Source organism: Pithys albifrons, chromosome 4 (genome assembly GCF_047495875.1).
Source record: "Pithys albifrons albifrons isolate INPA30051 chromosome 4, PitAlb_v1, whole genome shotgun sequence".
Taxonomy (NCBI): Eukaryota; Metazoa; Chordata; class Aves; order Passeriformes; family Thamnophilidae; genus Pithys; species Pithys albifrons.
The window spans coordinates 62,425,244-62,443,992 of record NC_092461.1 but is presented as its reverse complement, the minus strand read 5'-3'; the positions used below and the strand labels follow the sequence as shown (position 1 = coordinate 62,443,992).

At 37.6% G+C, this 18,749-nt stretch overlaps 1 protein-coding gene across 8 annotated transcripts in view; it reads right to left on the bottom strand.

Moving 5' to 3' along the window:
• The window catches only part of NCOA2 (nuclear receptor coactivator 2), a 187,722-nt gene that overhangs the window by 85,623 nt on the left and 83,350 nt on the right, over positions 1-18,749 (bottom strand). Inside the window, exon 1 of one of the 8 annotated variants that reach the window (XM_071554375.1) lies at positions 6,785-7,047. The exons of the other annotated variants lie outside the window; for them this stretch is intronic. The gene's annotated coding sequence lies outside the window, so the exon portion shown is untranslated. Of the gene's footprint in view, positions 1-6,784; positions 7,048-18,749 lie in introns of those variants that run through there. 8 annotated transcript variants of the gene reach the window in all.

Genomic DNA, 18,749 nt, shown 5'->3' with positions numbered 1-18,749 from the left:
TGTGTATACACACATATATATGTATGTGCTGTCAAAACAGAAAAAAAGAAAAAAGACACTTATTCTAAATCCATTTAGCTTTCTATGGTGTATTTATTAAGTAATAAACTATGGCTACAAAAAATATTAAGCCTGAAAGCATCTTCACTGGAAAAGGAGTACAGACTCCCACATAAGATGTTTATTTCATCTATATTTTTTTCTTAGAATTCATCATTATTGACAACTTATGAGTGACTTCAAAGCCTAGCATTTCAAATCTATGGTGATTTTAAATAAAACTTTGTGAATAGCATAACTGATAAATGAAGTAAATCTAATAGCAAAGTTGGAATAGGAAATTTTGTATTTAAATAGCCTTCATTTCCAGTTGATGGTACTCCTGGAATGGTGAGTTTAAGCATATTAACTCCTACTGAATCCTCTCTGTCAATCTTAGTTTCAAAACTGTTATTTGCCACTTAAATTCCGGCATAAACTTTCTTCACCAGAAACCACCAAAGAGCAAGAGGAAAACCAGTCTTGAAAAAGGGGAAGAATGGAACAAGCTTAAGGCACTGTGGAAAAACTCAACTCCAGGAACATTTAAATATATAAATATATTTAAATTTAAATTATATAAATATAATTGACACAAATGTATACATTACTTAAAATATCAGTAAGTTTATACAGTTTGCTGTGATTTTCAAGATGCCTATCTTAGCAATGAGAAAAATATGGTCAATCACATAGACAAAGGCATTTACACATCTCTGGTATGGGCATGCCTACATTAGGATTTCACTTCAGTTAACTGCCTGTCAAATACTACTCTGTTTACTTCAGATAAAACATGGCCCATTAATAAAAAGCTCAGGAAACCACATTCTGTATCAGTAAAAAGTAAAAAGTGAAGGGCAAGCCAGAGAGAACAGCGTGTTTCTGCATCAAGTGTATACAGTAACATGTAGAGTCATACACAGGCATATTAAACTTATCACATTTGAATTTGAGTCCCATCACTTATCAATCTGAGTTTCAATGACTTAATACAGCTAGAGAGGTGTTGGTATTCCTGGTCACTAGGATCAACTTAGCATGTCTGCATGCTCAGGTGGGATGTGATGTACAACCCAAGGTTGCACAGGAGACTCAGCTAGAGATGCTTATGTTGCACACCACCTTCCATATCACTAACCTGGCCATCAAAATAATGTTCCTTCAGTCTCTGAGTAGATACCATCACTAAAAACACATGATCTTACTGAAATTTTTGCTGCATTTCCGAAAGTCCAACTCTATGAGTCTTCTCTGGTGCCTAATCAAAAACTGAACTGATTTCCAGATTTCACACACCTGAGGCACCAAGAGAGTTAATTTTAATTTTCTACTCAACTGTCTATTATTAGGGAAGCACGCTGAAACTTCAGGCCATTCTTTCAAATAACGAGCACTGAATTAAAACTCTGATTTGCATAAACTAGGCCTAAACATTATCTATAACATTTCTACACATTTTGATATTGTTATCATGGCAAATGAATAACCCACTGCAATCAAATGTACAAGACACATACTCCACACTTCCTTCTAAAATACTGAGATGGTCTCAAACATGTATTTCATTTAACAGTGTACAATAATAAACTTTTAATTTAAGAATCAAGCTGTTCCAGACGTTGCAAGCAAACAGCATTGTGAAGTCAAACATACCTATATTTAAGTTAAACAAATGCTAGTACTCAGCTCCACAAATGGCCATGGTCATAGCAACTTTAACAGCTGAGGTGAATTGGACTTCACTTTGGTGTCCTTTGACAGTCAGGGATGTGGCTGGTGTCCCCAGAAGATTCAGAATGCTGTACCACTTCTTGAAATTGTATACCCAAATCATCCTGTTCAGTACAGTGCTCAGTACAGCTTACCCAACCTCTGCCTCTGAAAAGTATTTAGAGGATCTGCACTGGAAAACCCAGTGTCCTCCTCAGCCTACAGTGGCTTGCCTCAGTCCTGCTCCCAGAAGGTGCCTAGGGGCAAGGATGTGGGTCTGGCTATTATGGGAGAGACCAGATGTAGTTTGGCCCCTATTCTGATCCCGTGTATCAACAGGTAGGTCCCCTCAGCAGGTGCTTCCTGCTGATACTGGTACACATGCAAGTATCACCCATTTATACTGAAGCAGCAGTGTAAGAGTTGGGAAGTAGAAAAAAAATTCTTTTTTTTTTTTCCCCTTAATAAAGTTGGAAAAGCAACAAGTGTGGGACATGCTTTTTGAGAGAAAACAGCAATATCAGGAAAGATTAAATTTATATCACTTCCCAATATGCAGAATTACAGTATTGTACTTAAAACAGATACATGTTAGATGCATGTTAAACTCTGGCCAAAGCCATTGAGAGTGCTAACTACACACATTGTTACTAAGGAAAAAAAGATCAAAACTAATAAATTATGTCAGAGCCACACATGAGTGTCTTGCAAACATATGAACTATGATTAACTTGATGTTCTTAACACATCCATGAGTTTAAAAACTTGTGAACACAAATAACAATTACTAATAATTTCAAATTTCATATTGGTCTTATTTCCTTCAGTAAAATACTGCAATCAGCAATAACAAAAGAAGATGAAAGTTTAATTGTCATTGTAACACATTTAAAAAGAAAAAACAACCCATAAAAATGCTGTTGCTTTACTTAGTCAAATGCCAAGGAATAAAATCTTGTGAACACAAGCTTTGCACTCGTGTATGTGTGTATACGCGTGCATACACACACACACACGCACACCTCCCACGGATACAGATTGTGACCAATAAAACATACATAGGGATGGGTATATGAGTCAAAAAAAGAGTTATTTAGTTAGTGACTAGTCAGTCATGGCAGCTAATTGCAGGTGTCTTGGAAGAAGGTACAAGACAGCTGTAGAACAATCCTTCCCCCAGTATCTCCTCTGTCTCGGACAAGCAGCAGAACAAGCTTAGCTGCAGTGTTGCTATTCCTCCTCCCTCTGACTGTATCTGCAGTGGTGCCTAATTCCTTCTTTAATCCATATATACCTTTGGCCTCCACAGCACTTACAGGCAACACCTTATAAGCTTTAATACAGCTCCCTATAAGCTCCCAACAGTAGAATGACACTCTGTAAAAAAAATTGGAATAGTTCTAAGGGGATGTTATGACTCAACTGAAATAAATCAGAATTTTATCACTGACTTCACTGAAGCTTCGATTTTCCTCCTAGTCTACTAAAAGAAGATGTCAAACTGTTATTTGTCTCTTTCGTAGCACATAAATCACTCCATGGGCCTGAAAAAACTATGCTTGCATCCTGCGGCCCAAGGAAAGCAAGGTTACTCTACTATTAAAGCTGAATGTTCACCATGAAACATTTTATTCTCTTTGTAAAAACAAACTGAAGTTAATTTTTTGTTAATAATGAAACCATTTATGGTAAAGAGGAATCACAAGTATTAAGAAAGAATTAGTATCTACTCCAAGTATTTTTAAGTTTGGATTATAATGGAACATAATTACTGAAGAGAGGAACAACCACTACATTCATAGAAGGAGTTGACCAGAGGCCTGCAGTACACCACCTTAAAATAAAAAATAACACGCTCTTAAAATTACTTGGACTGCACACCCAGAAAAACTTCAGGAAAAGGACCAAAAATAATTTTATTCCATGAAGTACTAACAGAAGTTTCTTTATGAGAACCTTGTGATAGATGGTTGCTCAATCACAACATCCTATGCTATCAGGAATGGAAAAACAGAGCAGCACAGCAACCTGATGAAGTTTATTTGGGGACAGTGTACATAGGAGAAAATGAAATGGGAACAGCAAAGAGGAGATCCAGGTACAACACACACTCACTGCAAATTAAATGCATTTATCATACACTTCTGGTTTGATTCTTCCATTAGATTTTCCTAAAAGTCACGCACTGTTCCTTACGCTCTGCATCTTCACATACCTGACAGCCCTTTCCAAAACCTCACTGCACAGCTTCAGCTGCCAGGAAAACTACCTGCAGGGATCAGCCTGAGGTACTGAGAACAGCCCACTTTTGAAAGACAGGCATTGTACATCTCAGCTTCAGGGAGCTAAAGCTTTACCCGCTAATAGTAATTTTTAGTCCAATTCAGGCATCCTTCTAGGCCTGCCACAGCTGAACTTAAGCAGTAAGAGAAGCCAAGGAGGAATGCAGGCAGTAAGATTACTCCATCAGGATTTCCTTGGAGGTATAGTGATTATCAACTTACAAACACCCTTCTCATATACTCAGCTCTAACAGCTTGGCTTGTAGAACCCATCCTGAGTCCTTAACTCAGCTTTCTTATTACAATTATGGTGCTATTATATACTAATGTTGTAACAAATTTATTCCACTTATTAAAATAGATTCTGAGAATCAAGGATGTTTTTGTAACTTTCATTCCTTTCCATTACTAGACTAAATTAATAAAATAAATTAAACAGCACTACAAAATCTAACCAGCCAGTTGACTGTCTAATGACATTTATTATTAAGTATCATTCTAAGAACTCTGGAGTGAAGTGAAATATTTCAATGTACATTTCTAGATCAGACTTTCCATGAAAGGTTTTTTTCTTATAGTATGGCATATTTTGCAATTCAGTCACACTTTCCCTCCTTCCTCACACAAGAAATTTCCTTTACAGAGATGACAACAAAAAAGGAAAGAGAGCAACACTTTTTGAATGTTATCAGTGTAACCTCGTTGACTACAGAAGCATAAAGAATTCTGAAAAGTGAGCAAACAAAATTACTCTGGTCAAAGATAGCATTTCAAGTTTTATATATGCTAGATACCACACTTATGTAAGAAACTGCTTATGAAAGAAAACACCCCAGCTTAAGCTTTGTGAGAACATGGAGCCACCTGACAGTCTACACAAAAGGATGATTTTGTTCCAAGTTCCCCCCTTAATATGCCCTGAAAGGTATCACACAAATAAAAAATACTATACAAGCAGCAAAAATCTGTTTTTCTACAAAACATAAGTGCCAACATTTCAGTAAGCACTACTCGGCCCCCACTATCTTGTTAAATCTTCTGTAATGAAATAAAGGAAGAAAACACCAGAAGCAGAGAGGAAGTTTCATTGTTCTTGTGGCTTCAACATTTGGTGCCGTGAACGTGACAGGCTCTCAAGCCTCTACTCAACAGCACCCCTGCCCCAGGCCTCTGTACCGAAATGTTGGTATACTGCAATTAAAATAATCAAACCAAGACAAAAGAGAACAAGCAAATAAATAGTGCTAACTTGTTTACATTTCTGGCTCTGCCTTCACAGTATGAAATAAAAGTCTCTTCAAACACAATTTACATTAATTTGAAAAACAAAAATATTTTCCTTTCTCCCTCTTATCTCAAAGTAGCATGAGTTTTACAAAGTCCTAAATAAAATAAACTAAGGCATTTCCTGCATGTATTTAGCTAATTATTAAATGGATTCTAAGTACGATATCAACACTACTATTTCAACATGAATCTGGGAAAACACACTTGTAGCAAACTGCTAGTGTATTGCAGTAATGACTGATAATAAGCAACTCCTCAATCCTGGCCTTAAGTCTGAAAGGCAAAATTCTAAAGTGACAATCAGCACTCCTATACAAATCCAAACACTTCATTTTATCTTTTTGTTGTTGTTGTCCAGGATTAGTACTACTGCTGCGAGGTAAAGAGCAATGTTGTGCTTAATGCTGTGTACGACAGGAAAGTAAAGTCAACAAGCCTGCAGTAACTTTTCAAGCAAGGGAGACAGCACATTGTCTTCACTTTACTATGAGTAACTACCTATAGCCTTTTCCAAGGGGTATTATTAGTTAATAATCTGCAATATTAAATGCTGTCCTCCCAAGGTTATAATAAAGGTAAATACTGCCAAGATATTTTATGACATCAGCATGCATAACCATGAGATAAGTACGAGGTCTGAAGATTAACTGAATGTCATTCTGTTTACAGGATCACACACTTGTAAAGAAAACTATTAAGATTAGAGAATAGAGAAAGTTATGCAAAGACTACCAACGTTTCAGTGTGTTTTGCCTACTCAAACTCTTAGTCAGAAGGAGAAAACTTTATTGCAAAAATGTCTCAGTATTCTGTACTTTTTCATGTGCATAGAAATTACTGAATATTGAATAGTAATAACTGCAATGATAAAGGACACTTTCAGGCTCTACCTTCTCTTGACAGTGGGAAAATACAGATGGGTTTGTGTATTATTCTGGATGCCAGAAAACTTGCTTACAAAAATATTTCCTGTACACTAAGATATATTTAGCCTCATAAACCCATAAAATTGTCACAGGCAACCACAAGTACACCTGTAGCCACTAAAATGGGGGTAAACAACAGAAACTGGAGAATCAAATTCATGTTATTTCTTTGCATTTGTTATTTAGAAACATTATCTTTAAACACTCTAGCTCAAACAGAAATTATCTCTTCTTCCCAGTCCCTCGAACCAACATCCCCCTTGCCCCCCCCTACACCCCCAACATGCAAACACCTATGATGCACACACAAGAGCACACGCACATGCAAAAAGCAAGCACTAACAATGAAGTCACGGCACTTCAGAAACACACCTTGTCGTCTTCCAGCCCTTGCAGTTGAAGGCAGATCTTACTAGTTTTTCTCTGTCTTCAGATCAAGATGTAGATAAATCCCTCATCCATCACACTGGCTTTTTATTAAAAATAGCAGAGGGGCAGGGGGTGGGGGGGTGGGGGTGGGGGAAAGGAGACAATTACCTGTAAATTTACAGCCTTAAAAATATCAGCTCTCCATTATCCCAAACCAGTGTTATGTCTTGATGTAAACCAAAGCACATGCTGAGTGAGGACGTGCGCACACAGCAGCTTATCATCTCTGTCATCTGCTTCTAATGACAGCTGACAAACTGGCCACGCTAATCCTTCCCTAACTGCTGATCAGAGAGATCCCCCTTTGACAATCCAGCATGGTGGAGCACTCGAAAATTCCTCCTGCTTCTGTTCTGTTGCTGCTCTAAAAAGCAGTTTCCTTTTCATTGAGATAATAGCCTTTTCTGCAGTCACGTGGTTCCCGGGCTACATTAGCAGAGCTTGATGATAAGAGTAACTCCGCTCCCTCCCTTCTGCTGATTTTAAGGGTACATCTCCTGGAGAAATCCAAACCTGGTACACTTGAAATCATTTTGCATTTTTCTCTACCGAAAAGCAAAATGTGCTGTTGGTGGAGAAGAGGTATATATGGGCTCTCTCTACTTCTTGCATCAGAACTAATTAGTGAATACATTTTTAGGCAGTGCTTTTGTTGGAGCACACACATGGGTCATAAACATGTCATATGAGACTAAACTGAATAATAAGTACTGGTATGTTACTCTTTCCTTCTAGAGTACTTTAATTTTTTGCCTGTAATTTTAGTTCTGCTGCAATAAATACTCTTTTTCTCAGCAACACCCTATGGTTCAACTCCTCCCACCATCCAACTCTCCCGCAAATGCAAAAAAGCACAAATAATAAATTATTCACATTACAAACTGCAGTATCAGTGCTTCTCTCCTTTTTTTTCCCTTTTATTTTTCCCCTCCCAAAGGGACATTATTTATCTTTCTTTAACTCAGTACCATAGCAAACTTCTTAAGCATTTTTAAAATACACTGCCCAATGTGAACTCCTACCTAAGCTTCATTTTCAGAGCACCCTCCTGAATGCCAAGCCCTGGGCAGGTTTGCATGTCAGCATTCAGGTTTCCTGCTTGTAAAAGGCGAAGTACACATACAGGCAGACTACTCTCTCCTGCCTTCACTGAAGTAGTTCACAGACTCAAAGAACAAGTCTTTCATCTTCAGCACTAGCACCCCATTTCCCTGTTACCTTGGCATGCAGCACAGAAGTATCCAATTCATTGCCACCCTGGCTCTGTCCACCTCCGACAGCACTGGGCAATGCAGTGGGCACAGACCAGCATAGTCTTACCCAGACATCTGATGGTTGGGATTCGCAAACTGTTTAAGAAAGCTGTGGTTGAAACACCTTAAAGTAATTGTCAAGCCCACAGAACAACTTTTCCAGCTTTGTACCTGCTCTTCTGATATATGATCAAGAATTACCTACTTCTCTCCTTCTATTTACATATTTTCCCACTACACCAGATCATTCTCCTTAAAGACAACACTGATCATAAAGTTTCTTCAGAAACTGAAAAAATTAGTGTTAAAGACTGTACTTTTACTTATAGGAAAATAAAATGGAAATTGTGAGGAAATAGTACACACCATCTTTGCCAACACTGCCCTGTCACCCGTTCTGTTTACACCTCTCCCCAAGGACAGCTCTACTCAGGAAAACAGCCCTGCCCAAGGCTCTGGGGAAACCCTGCTCCAACACCACAATCAAAGCTGAGACACAACCTTTCTGCAGAAGAGAAGCTGAAAGTAGAATGGGAATGGGGCCCCTTTCTGCAACAACATGAATCCTTTTTTCGACTCTTCCTTTTTTCATGCTTTAGAGAAAATCCGTGAGAAAGATCATCAGTCCAAGAGGCAATAATGTGGTTCCATATGGAGACTATATATATTCAGCAGAAAAACATATACACACTCAATTGAGGTGGTTTATTTTCCCCAGTCCTTTCCAAGTATGTCCTTCCATCTCCACTGTGGTAAGCAAAATGAACACTACTTGGAGCTAAATACAACTTTAAGTCCAGTAGAACAAGAACTGCTTTATGATCTTAAATTTCTTTTATCTCACTTGCATTTTCCATAAGAATTCCTTAGCTGAAGAAGATGCATCAAGCATACTGGTTGAATTGGAAAATTATACAAATATTACAAAACCTGATGATTACAGAGAGCATCTCTGATACTCAAGGAAATATATTGACAAACATCAGAAGGAAAATGAGCTTTCACAAGAACACACACACACACAAAACAAATCATTTACAAAGTACAAATACAAGGAAAACATAAAAAATAGGAGCATCCCACTCAGATACCATAGCTAGAACTGCATTGCTAATATTCACAGAAATCATTAAAAGAGAAATTCAAAGTCAAAACAACATGGTGAGCACAAGCACAGTAATTACAGTGTTAAGGAAAGAATTACGTCTAAATAAAAATAAGGTAACAGAAAAGAGTTACCGTAGCAATAAAATAGGGGTAGAAAGCTGAAAAAGGAGTAAAAGTACACAGATGTTGTTAAAAAGATTGCTTATTGAAGAACAGCACACAGATAAAGATAATGGAGAAGATGGAATGTCTCACTCTACAGACTGATTCCAGACAAGAAGGGAAAGAAGAAATGAGTGAAAAAATATTCCTGATGGAAAACACTGCTCGGAATGTAAATCAAGGAACATGCAACAACAAAGAAGAAAAGGTCTTTGGTTTTATCAGGCAGAAAATACATGCTTCCAATGGAAATGACAAGAGTTATTGCTTCCTTTTAAATAGTTTCACGGGAATCATACACATCATTTGGGGATGAGCAGGTGACCTTCAGGCACTACAGAATTTTTCATGTTAGGATAAGACAGAGACCTTACAGAGCAGAAGAGGTTCATCTAAGTTTTCTCTAAGAAATATATTTCATATTTAATTTTTTTGGCCAGCCACAGTGACTTTGCAGTAGACACAGGGAAGCTGCACTTCATTAAAACATGCACAATTTATTTTCTAACATGATCAAATAACTGAAATTGATAAACATAACACTGCTTTCACTGCATGCATTTCACAGTTTTCTTACATTTGTGTTTTCTCTTTCCTCCCTTATTTTTCATAAGAAAGAGTAAATTGGGCAGAGACAGGACATACCATGACACAATCTGGTGTTGTTTGCCCTTCTTCTAACATACCCACTTCTGAGTCAAGGACTGGCAAAGCAATCTGAAAACATCTTTTCACTCTTTTTAATCCCAAAACATGATTTTTTTTAATCCTTTCTCTCATCATAATCCCTTCAATCCTTTCAGTTTGGAGTACCCAAAGGAGTCCCCTAATTGACAGGGACATTGACAGTGCTGGCTTGCATGGCAAAATAGCAAGACACTTCCAACTTTGTTTCAAAGATTTCAAAGCTGACTCATTCCGTTTTTTGAGGCAAGAGGCCACTGACTTTTAGGAAAGCTGACTAGGCAGCATTAGGGACTCCTTGTAAGAAAGACTGGAAGGGCAAAGCCCCACACCAGCACAGAGAACAACCAGAAACTACTAGGACTGACTGCCAAGATGCACAATAAGGATATTGCTGCTCAGGCTAAGAAAAAAGACAGTACACTGATTTACATGTGTTACATTTCAGTAAGTGTAGAAGAAAAACATCAAATTCTCAAATATCAGATTTTTTTTTAATTTCTCTATCTGAACACTAACAAAAACACTGGGGTTTTCCTTTTGACTTACGTGGCAATGACATCAACATTTTATCAGTTCAGGAACTACTAATTCACCACTACTTGAAAACTAAGATTTTTCCTTTTACCAGCAGAGGAAAAATAAATAGGATATTGTAGATAAGTTTTTCTGACCTTTGCATCTCTTCTTGAGGGGCACAGGAATCATATCAAATGTACTTCCACTGGTATTTGTAGCATTTGGCATTTCTCACAGTCAGTCTCTGTATTAGCAGTACATATACCTACAGAGCTAAATATCTTTTCGCTTCTGTCCATACAAGGGCAACGAAAAGACACTCCCTCCTCTCTGAACCTCTCAGATATTACTGTTGACTTCTTTTCACAATATAGAAATGTCTACACTTCTTGAAGACAGCACACCAAGGCTCTCGTAACTTCATAAGCATGCACCCAGCCATCCACTCAGAGCACTCCATGTGCAAGTTTCTGCAATACCTAACCGGATAATTCAATACTGAGGTGTGTGCTATATATAGCAATTAAGTTCTGTGCGGGCATGTCCACCGACAATCGTGTACTTTTTTTTTCTTTAAAGACAAGTTTGATGACTGTGGTTAATGGAGATTTTTGAGTAATTTTTGATGAGGTTTTCTTTTTCTTTTCTAATCTCTACTGCTTCATTCCTTTGCCTTTAATTAAGAAGGGATACAAGAAAGAAAAAGGGGTTCTTTCATTGCAATCTGGAAATGGTCAGCTCCCAGCTCAGGTATTTCTTCTTATGGAAACTTAAAAAGGGTGATATTCCCTGTGGGGTGCTTACCAGTGCTCTCTATGGGTTATCAGAGAGGTGCTCTCTGGTGGAAACAGGCCCCAACTAACAGACAGACAAGTTCAAGACAGTGAGTTGCTGACAGACCACGAAAGGAACTCAGCACAGGAAGCTGAGCAAGTAGAGAAAACCAGAACCAGAATGGAAATACTACAGCATAGATAAAAAAAGTTATATTAACACAATATATTACAGAAATGTAGTAACATTGAGAGCTGCCATGCATGTATGCAGCTAAATTATGAAGCTAAATTATGAAGAGTATGGGATTACTTTCAGCTCTACTCAATGTGCCTTCCAGTGAATGTATTTTTAAAATCAGCTCAAACTTTTTATTTCACCTCAACTCAGAACAGATGTATTCATATGGGCAAAGACTTCTAATAATAAAAGGTTCCTGAAATCTGTGGACCAACAGCTGGCAAGATGCAATGGCGGAGATTTGAATTAGACAAGTTTAAACTAGACAGAAGTCAGACAAGAAAATGTTTATTATCAATACCAGAACAAAATCATAGTGATGATAAGGCAAGTTTTCTCTCATGTAGTCTTATCTACAAATAAAATATTTCTAAATGACATCATGACTCAATCAAGTTAGAGGATTAAAGAAATAATTTGGTGAAAATTCAAGGTTTCTTATAACTGGGCAGTGCAGCACAGTGTAACACTCCATCTGGCTGTAGCATCAACACTGTGTGAACTCAGCAAGATGTGATACATTGCCTGTGGTTTCCCTTAAAACAGAAAGTTGCAGATGTGTTCAATGCAAGTGAGACCTCTACCTTTAGTTTGGGACACAGCAAATTACTCTGCCATACCTGGTGATGAATATGTGTGTCTCTGCACTCTTTTAGAAGAGAAAACTAACATTTCCTAGGAACTCTTAAAAATCTCATGTCTCATCAATTCAGCAGTTGTCTTCTAACTGCTAGTGGCTTGCAGGCATTGCCTTGCCTTTGAAAAGCCAGTTCCCATCAGTAGCAATGGGGAAATACACAAGAAACTGTATCTTGCAGGTCCTGAAATTCTGGGCTTTCACACACCTCCAAGAGATCTCACAAAAGAAGGGAAATGCTACTGATTACAACTAGCACCACATAGGAGAAACTGGAACACAGAAACAGTTGCTCTTCACAAATTTGAGAATAAATAATCAGCTAATTTAGGGTTGCATCATCCACTCAAATCTTACAAACACCTGAAGCAGCATTAAGTTAGTGCAAATGCTGAGCAGTAAACGGAAATGAACAGCAGTGAGTACTGACCTCTTGCCTTAACCATTCAGAACGTGGTATACAGTAAAGCAGGGGCATGTTCCAAATTTTGGTATTATTCAACATCCAAAATATCAGTGGATGGTATGAGGTACAGAAGACAAACTGAAAAAAGTCAGGTTTTCAATTAGTTTTCAAGTGGTAGTTTCTACCAGTATTAGACAGAACCATGAAAAAACCCCTATTTAACTGAGCCCAAGCACAAATACTCCTGCAAGGACTGTCACTATTTGATGAGAAAACCAAAAGCCAGAAACTGCAGCTTATCAAATAAAGCAAAAAGTGAAAGGAGAAGTAGAAGCAATTGGAATTAATTTGACTCACAATAAAATAATTAAATACTCTGCTATGAAATAAAAATCAGCTTTAGAACAATTGGTCTGTGCTCTTTTTGTAATGATGTAGATGTGAAAAAACTGGGTTTTAACTTAAGTATTGTGAAAATTCAACAACTTCAAATTTCACTCATGAGAATAAAAGAGGGGAAAAAAACCCTTTGTGGTAATTGAACAGCAATCACTGAATGTCGGGTATTAAGGAATTATTTAACATAATAACAGTCATGTGTTCAACGGAAGCCAGACTTGCTCACTTCTCATCTGATAGAAGTGTAGGTATGCTACAAGTGCCAGTAATAACAAACAGCAGCTCTAAAACATGGGATACTACACTCATTTCATTTAAATAGAGAAACAATAAAGTTTAGGTATGCAGGCAAACATTTGCAGTAGAACCAAGACATCACATTCTTAGAGAGACCTAATTCTGAGCAGAAATGCTACACAAGATCAAGTAACCCCCTGTGTGGTTAGCATCAAATATTTAAGTCTATGATAAGAGGAAACATGTCAGGACCTGGGTCTACTGTTAACTCAAAAGTACAACACACAATTTCAAAACAGAAATCTATTTTACAACTTCAGTTTGTGCTAGGTTTTCCATAAAATGAACTGCAAACTAGGTGCATATGTAGGACTGAAGGGAAAAGCTCAGAAACAGAATACAGCTCAATCATTTTAATCTGAAACATACTGAACATATAGCAAATCCTTCCCCATCCGGAGAACTCCTACACACATTTATTGATGTTATACTGTTCGTCAATATGAAAAAGTCAGAAGTACCTTTGAAAATAGATGGCAGACACATTAGAGCTGCTACCAACTGCAAATAGCAGATTGGACATGTAAAATTAGTGACCCATGCAATGTTTACATAGACTAGATTTTCCACAAAAGCAATCTCAAAAGTAATGCTTTAACAAAATATCAACAATATGGGTGGTGATTTTCATATTCTTTAAGACTGCACTTGAGCATGTTACACTGAAGAACAACAAGATACAAGGTCAGTTAAACTGGGAGAAAAGTCCAGTTTGGAAGAACACATGAGACTGTTCCATTGCTTTGTTTTTAGGAAAGAGACCCCCATCTTTATCTTTTAAATACATGGCTGTCATGAGTCTCAACTTGAAACTGCAGTACTTGACAGTTCACAGGACTACTTCTCAAAACCATTAGCAAATAACCCTTAATATGAGGCTTATGAGTTATTTAGATTTTTACAAATTGCCTCCCCCAGATTCTTAAGAACCTATATTTTCCAAGCTCTGAGTTAATGATGCAATAATAAATAACATTATATAAGCCATTTACCTTGAGTGAAGCAAATACCCTTTTAAGAAGAAATCAGTCAAGTCCCTGAAATTAACTGTCCTTTATGCTGTGCAATTTCTTCTCAAAAATTCCAGAGAAAGTAGACAGAGCATGTAATACATTGTCCTAGTTACAGCAGCCAGGACCAGTTTACCACTGTGTGGGTATAACCGAAACTGTATTTTACACCCTCTAAGTCATTCCCGATGAACTGTTAATAACGGATCATTTGCAGCAGCTGCCCAGGGCACACCTGACACCTCAGGCTACAAGCTGGGTGTTAAAGAACCCTGTGTGGCAGGGGAATGGTTCTATCTTCACACCAGTAAGTCAGCTGCAGTTACTCCCCTCTGGGGAGTATTTATTATAATCTTTTCAGTAAATTGTAACTCTGACTTGTAATTTCTCCTGAGTCAGGTTCATTTGTCCCATCAGTTTACCTTTAAACCAGCACACGCATCAAGACAAAAAGGCCCCAAAGAGAACATTTTGCTGGCAGTTTTAACAGCAGCATGGCAAAAGGAGACAGAGATGATCTGTGAAATAATCTGGACATAGTCATATTTTGCTTTCAAAAGTCAGCAATTCAACCACAAGCCAACAGACAACTGAAGAAACTGTGAGAGAACTGATGTTTCCAAACTACACCTCCATCTGAGAAGCAGTATGCCCCTTATACTGCAAGTGTATGGCCACTACCATTGTCCAAAGGCAATCCAGCCTCACTCGCTGAGTAATATTTCAAAATCATGTTGTGACTTTGTTCTGTGAGGTATATTTGTACCCATGGATTTACAGATGACACTTCAATGATCATTTTAACTGAATTTTAACTGACAAAGCCATGTAGGGTCCTAGACACCAGAAGGCTGATTTTCTCTTTACTGCACATGTGACCAGCAGGACAAAAGAGGTAATTCTCCCCTTCTATTCTGCACTCCTAAAACTCTGCCTGGAGTGCTGCATCCAGGTCTGTGGCCTTCAACATAGGAAGGACATGGACCTGATGGAGTGAGTCCAGAGAAGGGCCACCCAGATGATGAGAGAGCTGGAGCAGCTCTCCTGTAAATACAGACTAAAGTTTCTCAGCATGAAGAAGAGAAGGTTCTGGAAAGACCTTATAGAACCTTCCAGTACCTAAAGTGGACTTACTGGAAAGCTGAGGAAACACTCTTTATGAGACCATGTAGGGACAGGACAAGAGGGAATAACTTTAACCTGAGAGAGGGTAGGTTTACATTAGATAGTGGAAAGAAATTCTTTACTATGAGAGGGACAAGATGCTGGAAAAGGCTTCCCAGAGAAGTTGTGGATGCCCCATCCCTGAAGTGTCCAAGGCCAGGCTGGGTGAGGCTTTTGAGCAACTTCATCTAGTGGAAGTGATCTCAAACTGGAGTGATTCTCTCGATAAGAGTATTTGACACTGCATGTGCTTGCTGAGGTTACTCTTCAAAGAAAGTTAAGGTCTTAGTGGGCTGCTGAAGGATTTCTTTTTCCTTGAAAGGCTTTTTGAGAAAACCCTCAACTTCTCCATTTTTTAAATTTTACATGGGAGTGGCTGCAACATACAAGGATCACCATACAGAAATATAAGTCCTTCCAGATCAATAGGAAAAGATACCTAAAGTAAAATAAATTTTAAAACTCATGGAACAAAACCTATAAAGAATGGCAAATCTATGTCCCTATCAGCCAAGGGTGATGCATTTTCTTAACACCTGCTGCCTGAAGACTCTGGATTTAGTGCAATTCTGAATATGCTGGCAGTACGTTACTATATATAGGGCTATACAGGTAACACTGAGGGACACATGTGAAAACACTTATTGAGAGGGGCAACAGTGAAGAGCCCTCACTGGAAGCAATGAGTGATGGGAATTAAGTAACCGGGACAATTGAAATGCCTCAACTTTAGAAAACCAGGTAACACAATATTACAGTCCTGGCTATAATGCTGTTCTCTACTAAAGCAGGGTTTAAGAATAATTAAAAACTTCTGTGGTTGCAATATTTTTTGGGACTTTAAATATGCATAATACAAGGGAAAAACCAGGAAAGGAAATATTGAACCAGGTATCCCCTATATAATATTGACGCTAACATTTGTGTTTGCAATGGAGATTACTGAGAACCATAAGGAGAAAGAAAAGGAAGTAATAAAGTAACCATTTAGGGTTTAGGTACTTTAGGAAGCTTCCATAGCACAGAATCCCTGCAACCTTTAATACATCACACTCAATATCTATGCTATATGTAAATTTATATAGGTAATTTAATAAATAGCCTGCAGTACATTCTTAGAGTTAAGAGAAGTGGATAGATAAGACAAATGAGACTAGCCAGGAACTCAGATTCTACAGCTGTGAAGAGGGCTAGATGAAAGTATCCAAAAAATACAAAGAATATGCAAAACAATGCCTAAAGTGTAATGGAAGAGAACCACGATGGAAGGCAACATAAAAGGAAATATTTCCAAGCAGATGGCTCCTTTTAACAAGACACTTTATTATGGTCTTAAAGTACACTCTTCTAAACCAAATGCATTGACATGTAGTATTTCTTTGAACAATGTTCTGAAAAATCAAGGCTTACTAGAGCATAGCACTGCTTCCTTTCTCCGTCACAATTTGCTTACCAGTAACATGTCCTCAATCTTTTCAACTGGACACAACTTCAGCTGTAAAACTGCCTTTCATTCAACAGTGCAGTAGAGAACCAAACATAACCAGTAGTTGGTTATCCCCAGAGGAGTTTTAAAATCTGCGCAAGAACCCTCTTGCCTCTGTTGTTAGTACTAGAAGGAGTCTGGGCCTATCCCAAAGAGTTAAAGGCTCTTTCAGATTAAGCTGAATACAAATTTGACCTAATATTTGGATCTGGATTAAAGGCCAAGCACTTCAGATTTTTATGCTAATGTCATGGATCTTATTGTCAAGTAATTTAAGCATGCTCTACTGAAGACCATTCCTTATACTCCTTCAGAGGCCAAAACTGATATAGAGAAATCCAATTACTGAAGTAGCATATGTCAGCAACAGCTTTGAAGAATGAGTAGTTCTTCAAAACCTGTGCTAGTTGCCTGCTGATTTCCAAGTACAGTTGAGAATGTTCACACTGAAATGTAAAGGCCCAACTGGCTTGCATATATCTATTTTTGCTCTCTGTATGTCTTATATCTGTATATATATATATAAATATGTATATATACATACATATATACACCCACACATAACACATACTTAAATTAATTAAATAATGTCAATATTAAGCAGAGAATACAAGTTTTTTGATGACAAGTAGGGTCTACAATAAATAATAGCAAACGTACTAAAAGAAAAATCCGTTTCTTTTAAATCATAATGTAGGCATGCCAAATACTAGAATATAGATGTCTACAAGTATTAGCAATCACTTGGAAGTCAAGTAATCTATTACCCTGTAGTATTCTACCACAATTTTGATACCATGAAATTCTGATTTGCTTACTTCAAAACCTAATCTTTGCTGCATCTCTGACTATCCTTTGTATTCTTTTCATATTCAGTTTTTATTTTTAAAATGTTCATTATTTTGAAAACTGCATTTGCATTTGTCAGAGGAAGCTGGGGTATTGACACTTGAAGCCAATTCCTTGGAGATACCAAAGTTTCAGTATTATCACACACTCATACACATAAAATTATATTAGGTTTCATACGATGAATACTTCTTTTTTAAGTAGAGCTCTGAAGGCATGACTTTTATTCTCATGGGGAAAAGGAACAGACAAGATATCTATAACCTTACTGTCTGCATGCTGTGCATGTCATGTAGCAATAAATAATTCATATTTTGACCTTACTGGATACCTTTTACTCATGGATTTCAAAGAGCTTTTGCAAAGGTAGATATATGTTTTATTAGCTGAAGTTTCTAGATCTCAGGATGAAGAGACGTAAAATGACCTATTCAAGGTCATTTAGTAAGCCACGTGTTTTTAAGTGGGTAGTATCATGTATACTGCCTTTTTGACTCTGGTTGCAACTTGCAGTGACACTGAAAACCGACAGATAACTGCCTTAAACTGCAGTGGTACCCATGAGAAAGCATGATGGATGTTTGCTCTTTAAAAATACAGAAGTCTAAACATATTCCTGTGAGAGAAAGCAGAAAAAATTACTAACTCTAGGTATGTGGTACCAGGATAGATAGCACAGAAATTCTCCAGAATAATCTTGTGTAAGGACTCTGGAAAGGGCACTGGTTCTACAGGCCTGTAGGTCTACCGATCTGCCTGGATCTGCTAAACAGGGATCAGAACAAAGTTGTCCTGTTCCACAATGTAATGTTCTTGGAGACTATATCAGATTCGGAATGAACCCGAAGAAAGTAGCAACAGTTGTAGTATATTAATATATGAATTGTACAGAGAGGTGAACAGTCCAATCAGAAAATAATACATTTTAGAAACACTGATTTTACTTCCACAACTTTATCAGAAGATACACTGCTAGGACTTCAGTTACATAAACCAGAACTGAGCCACATTAAAAATTCTAGAAAACTTTCCTTTATTTTCAAGGGTTAAAAAAGTGGTGGTTCCCCTGGTATTAATATTTCAACT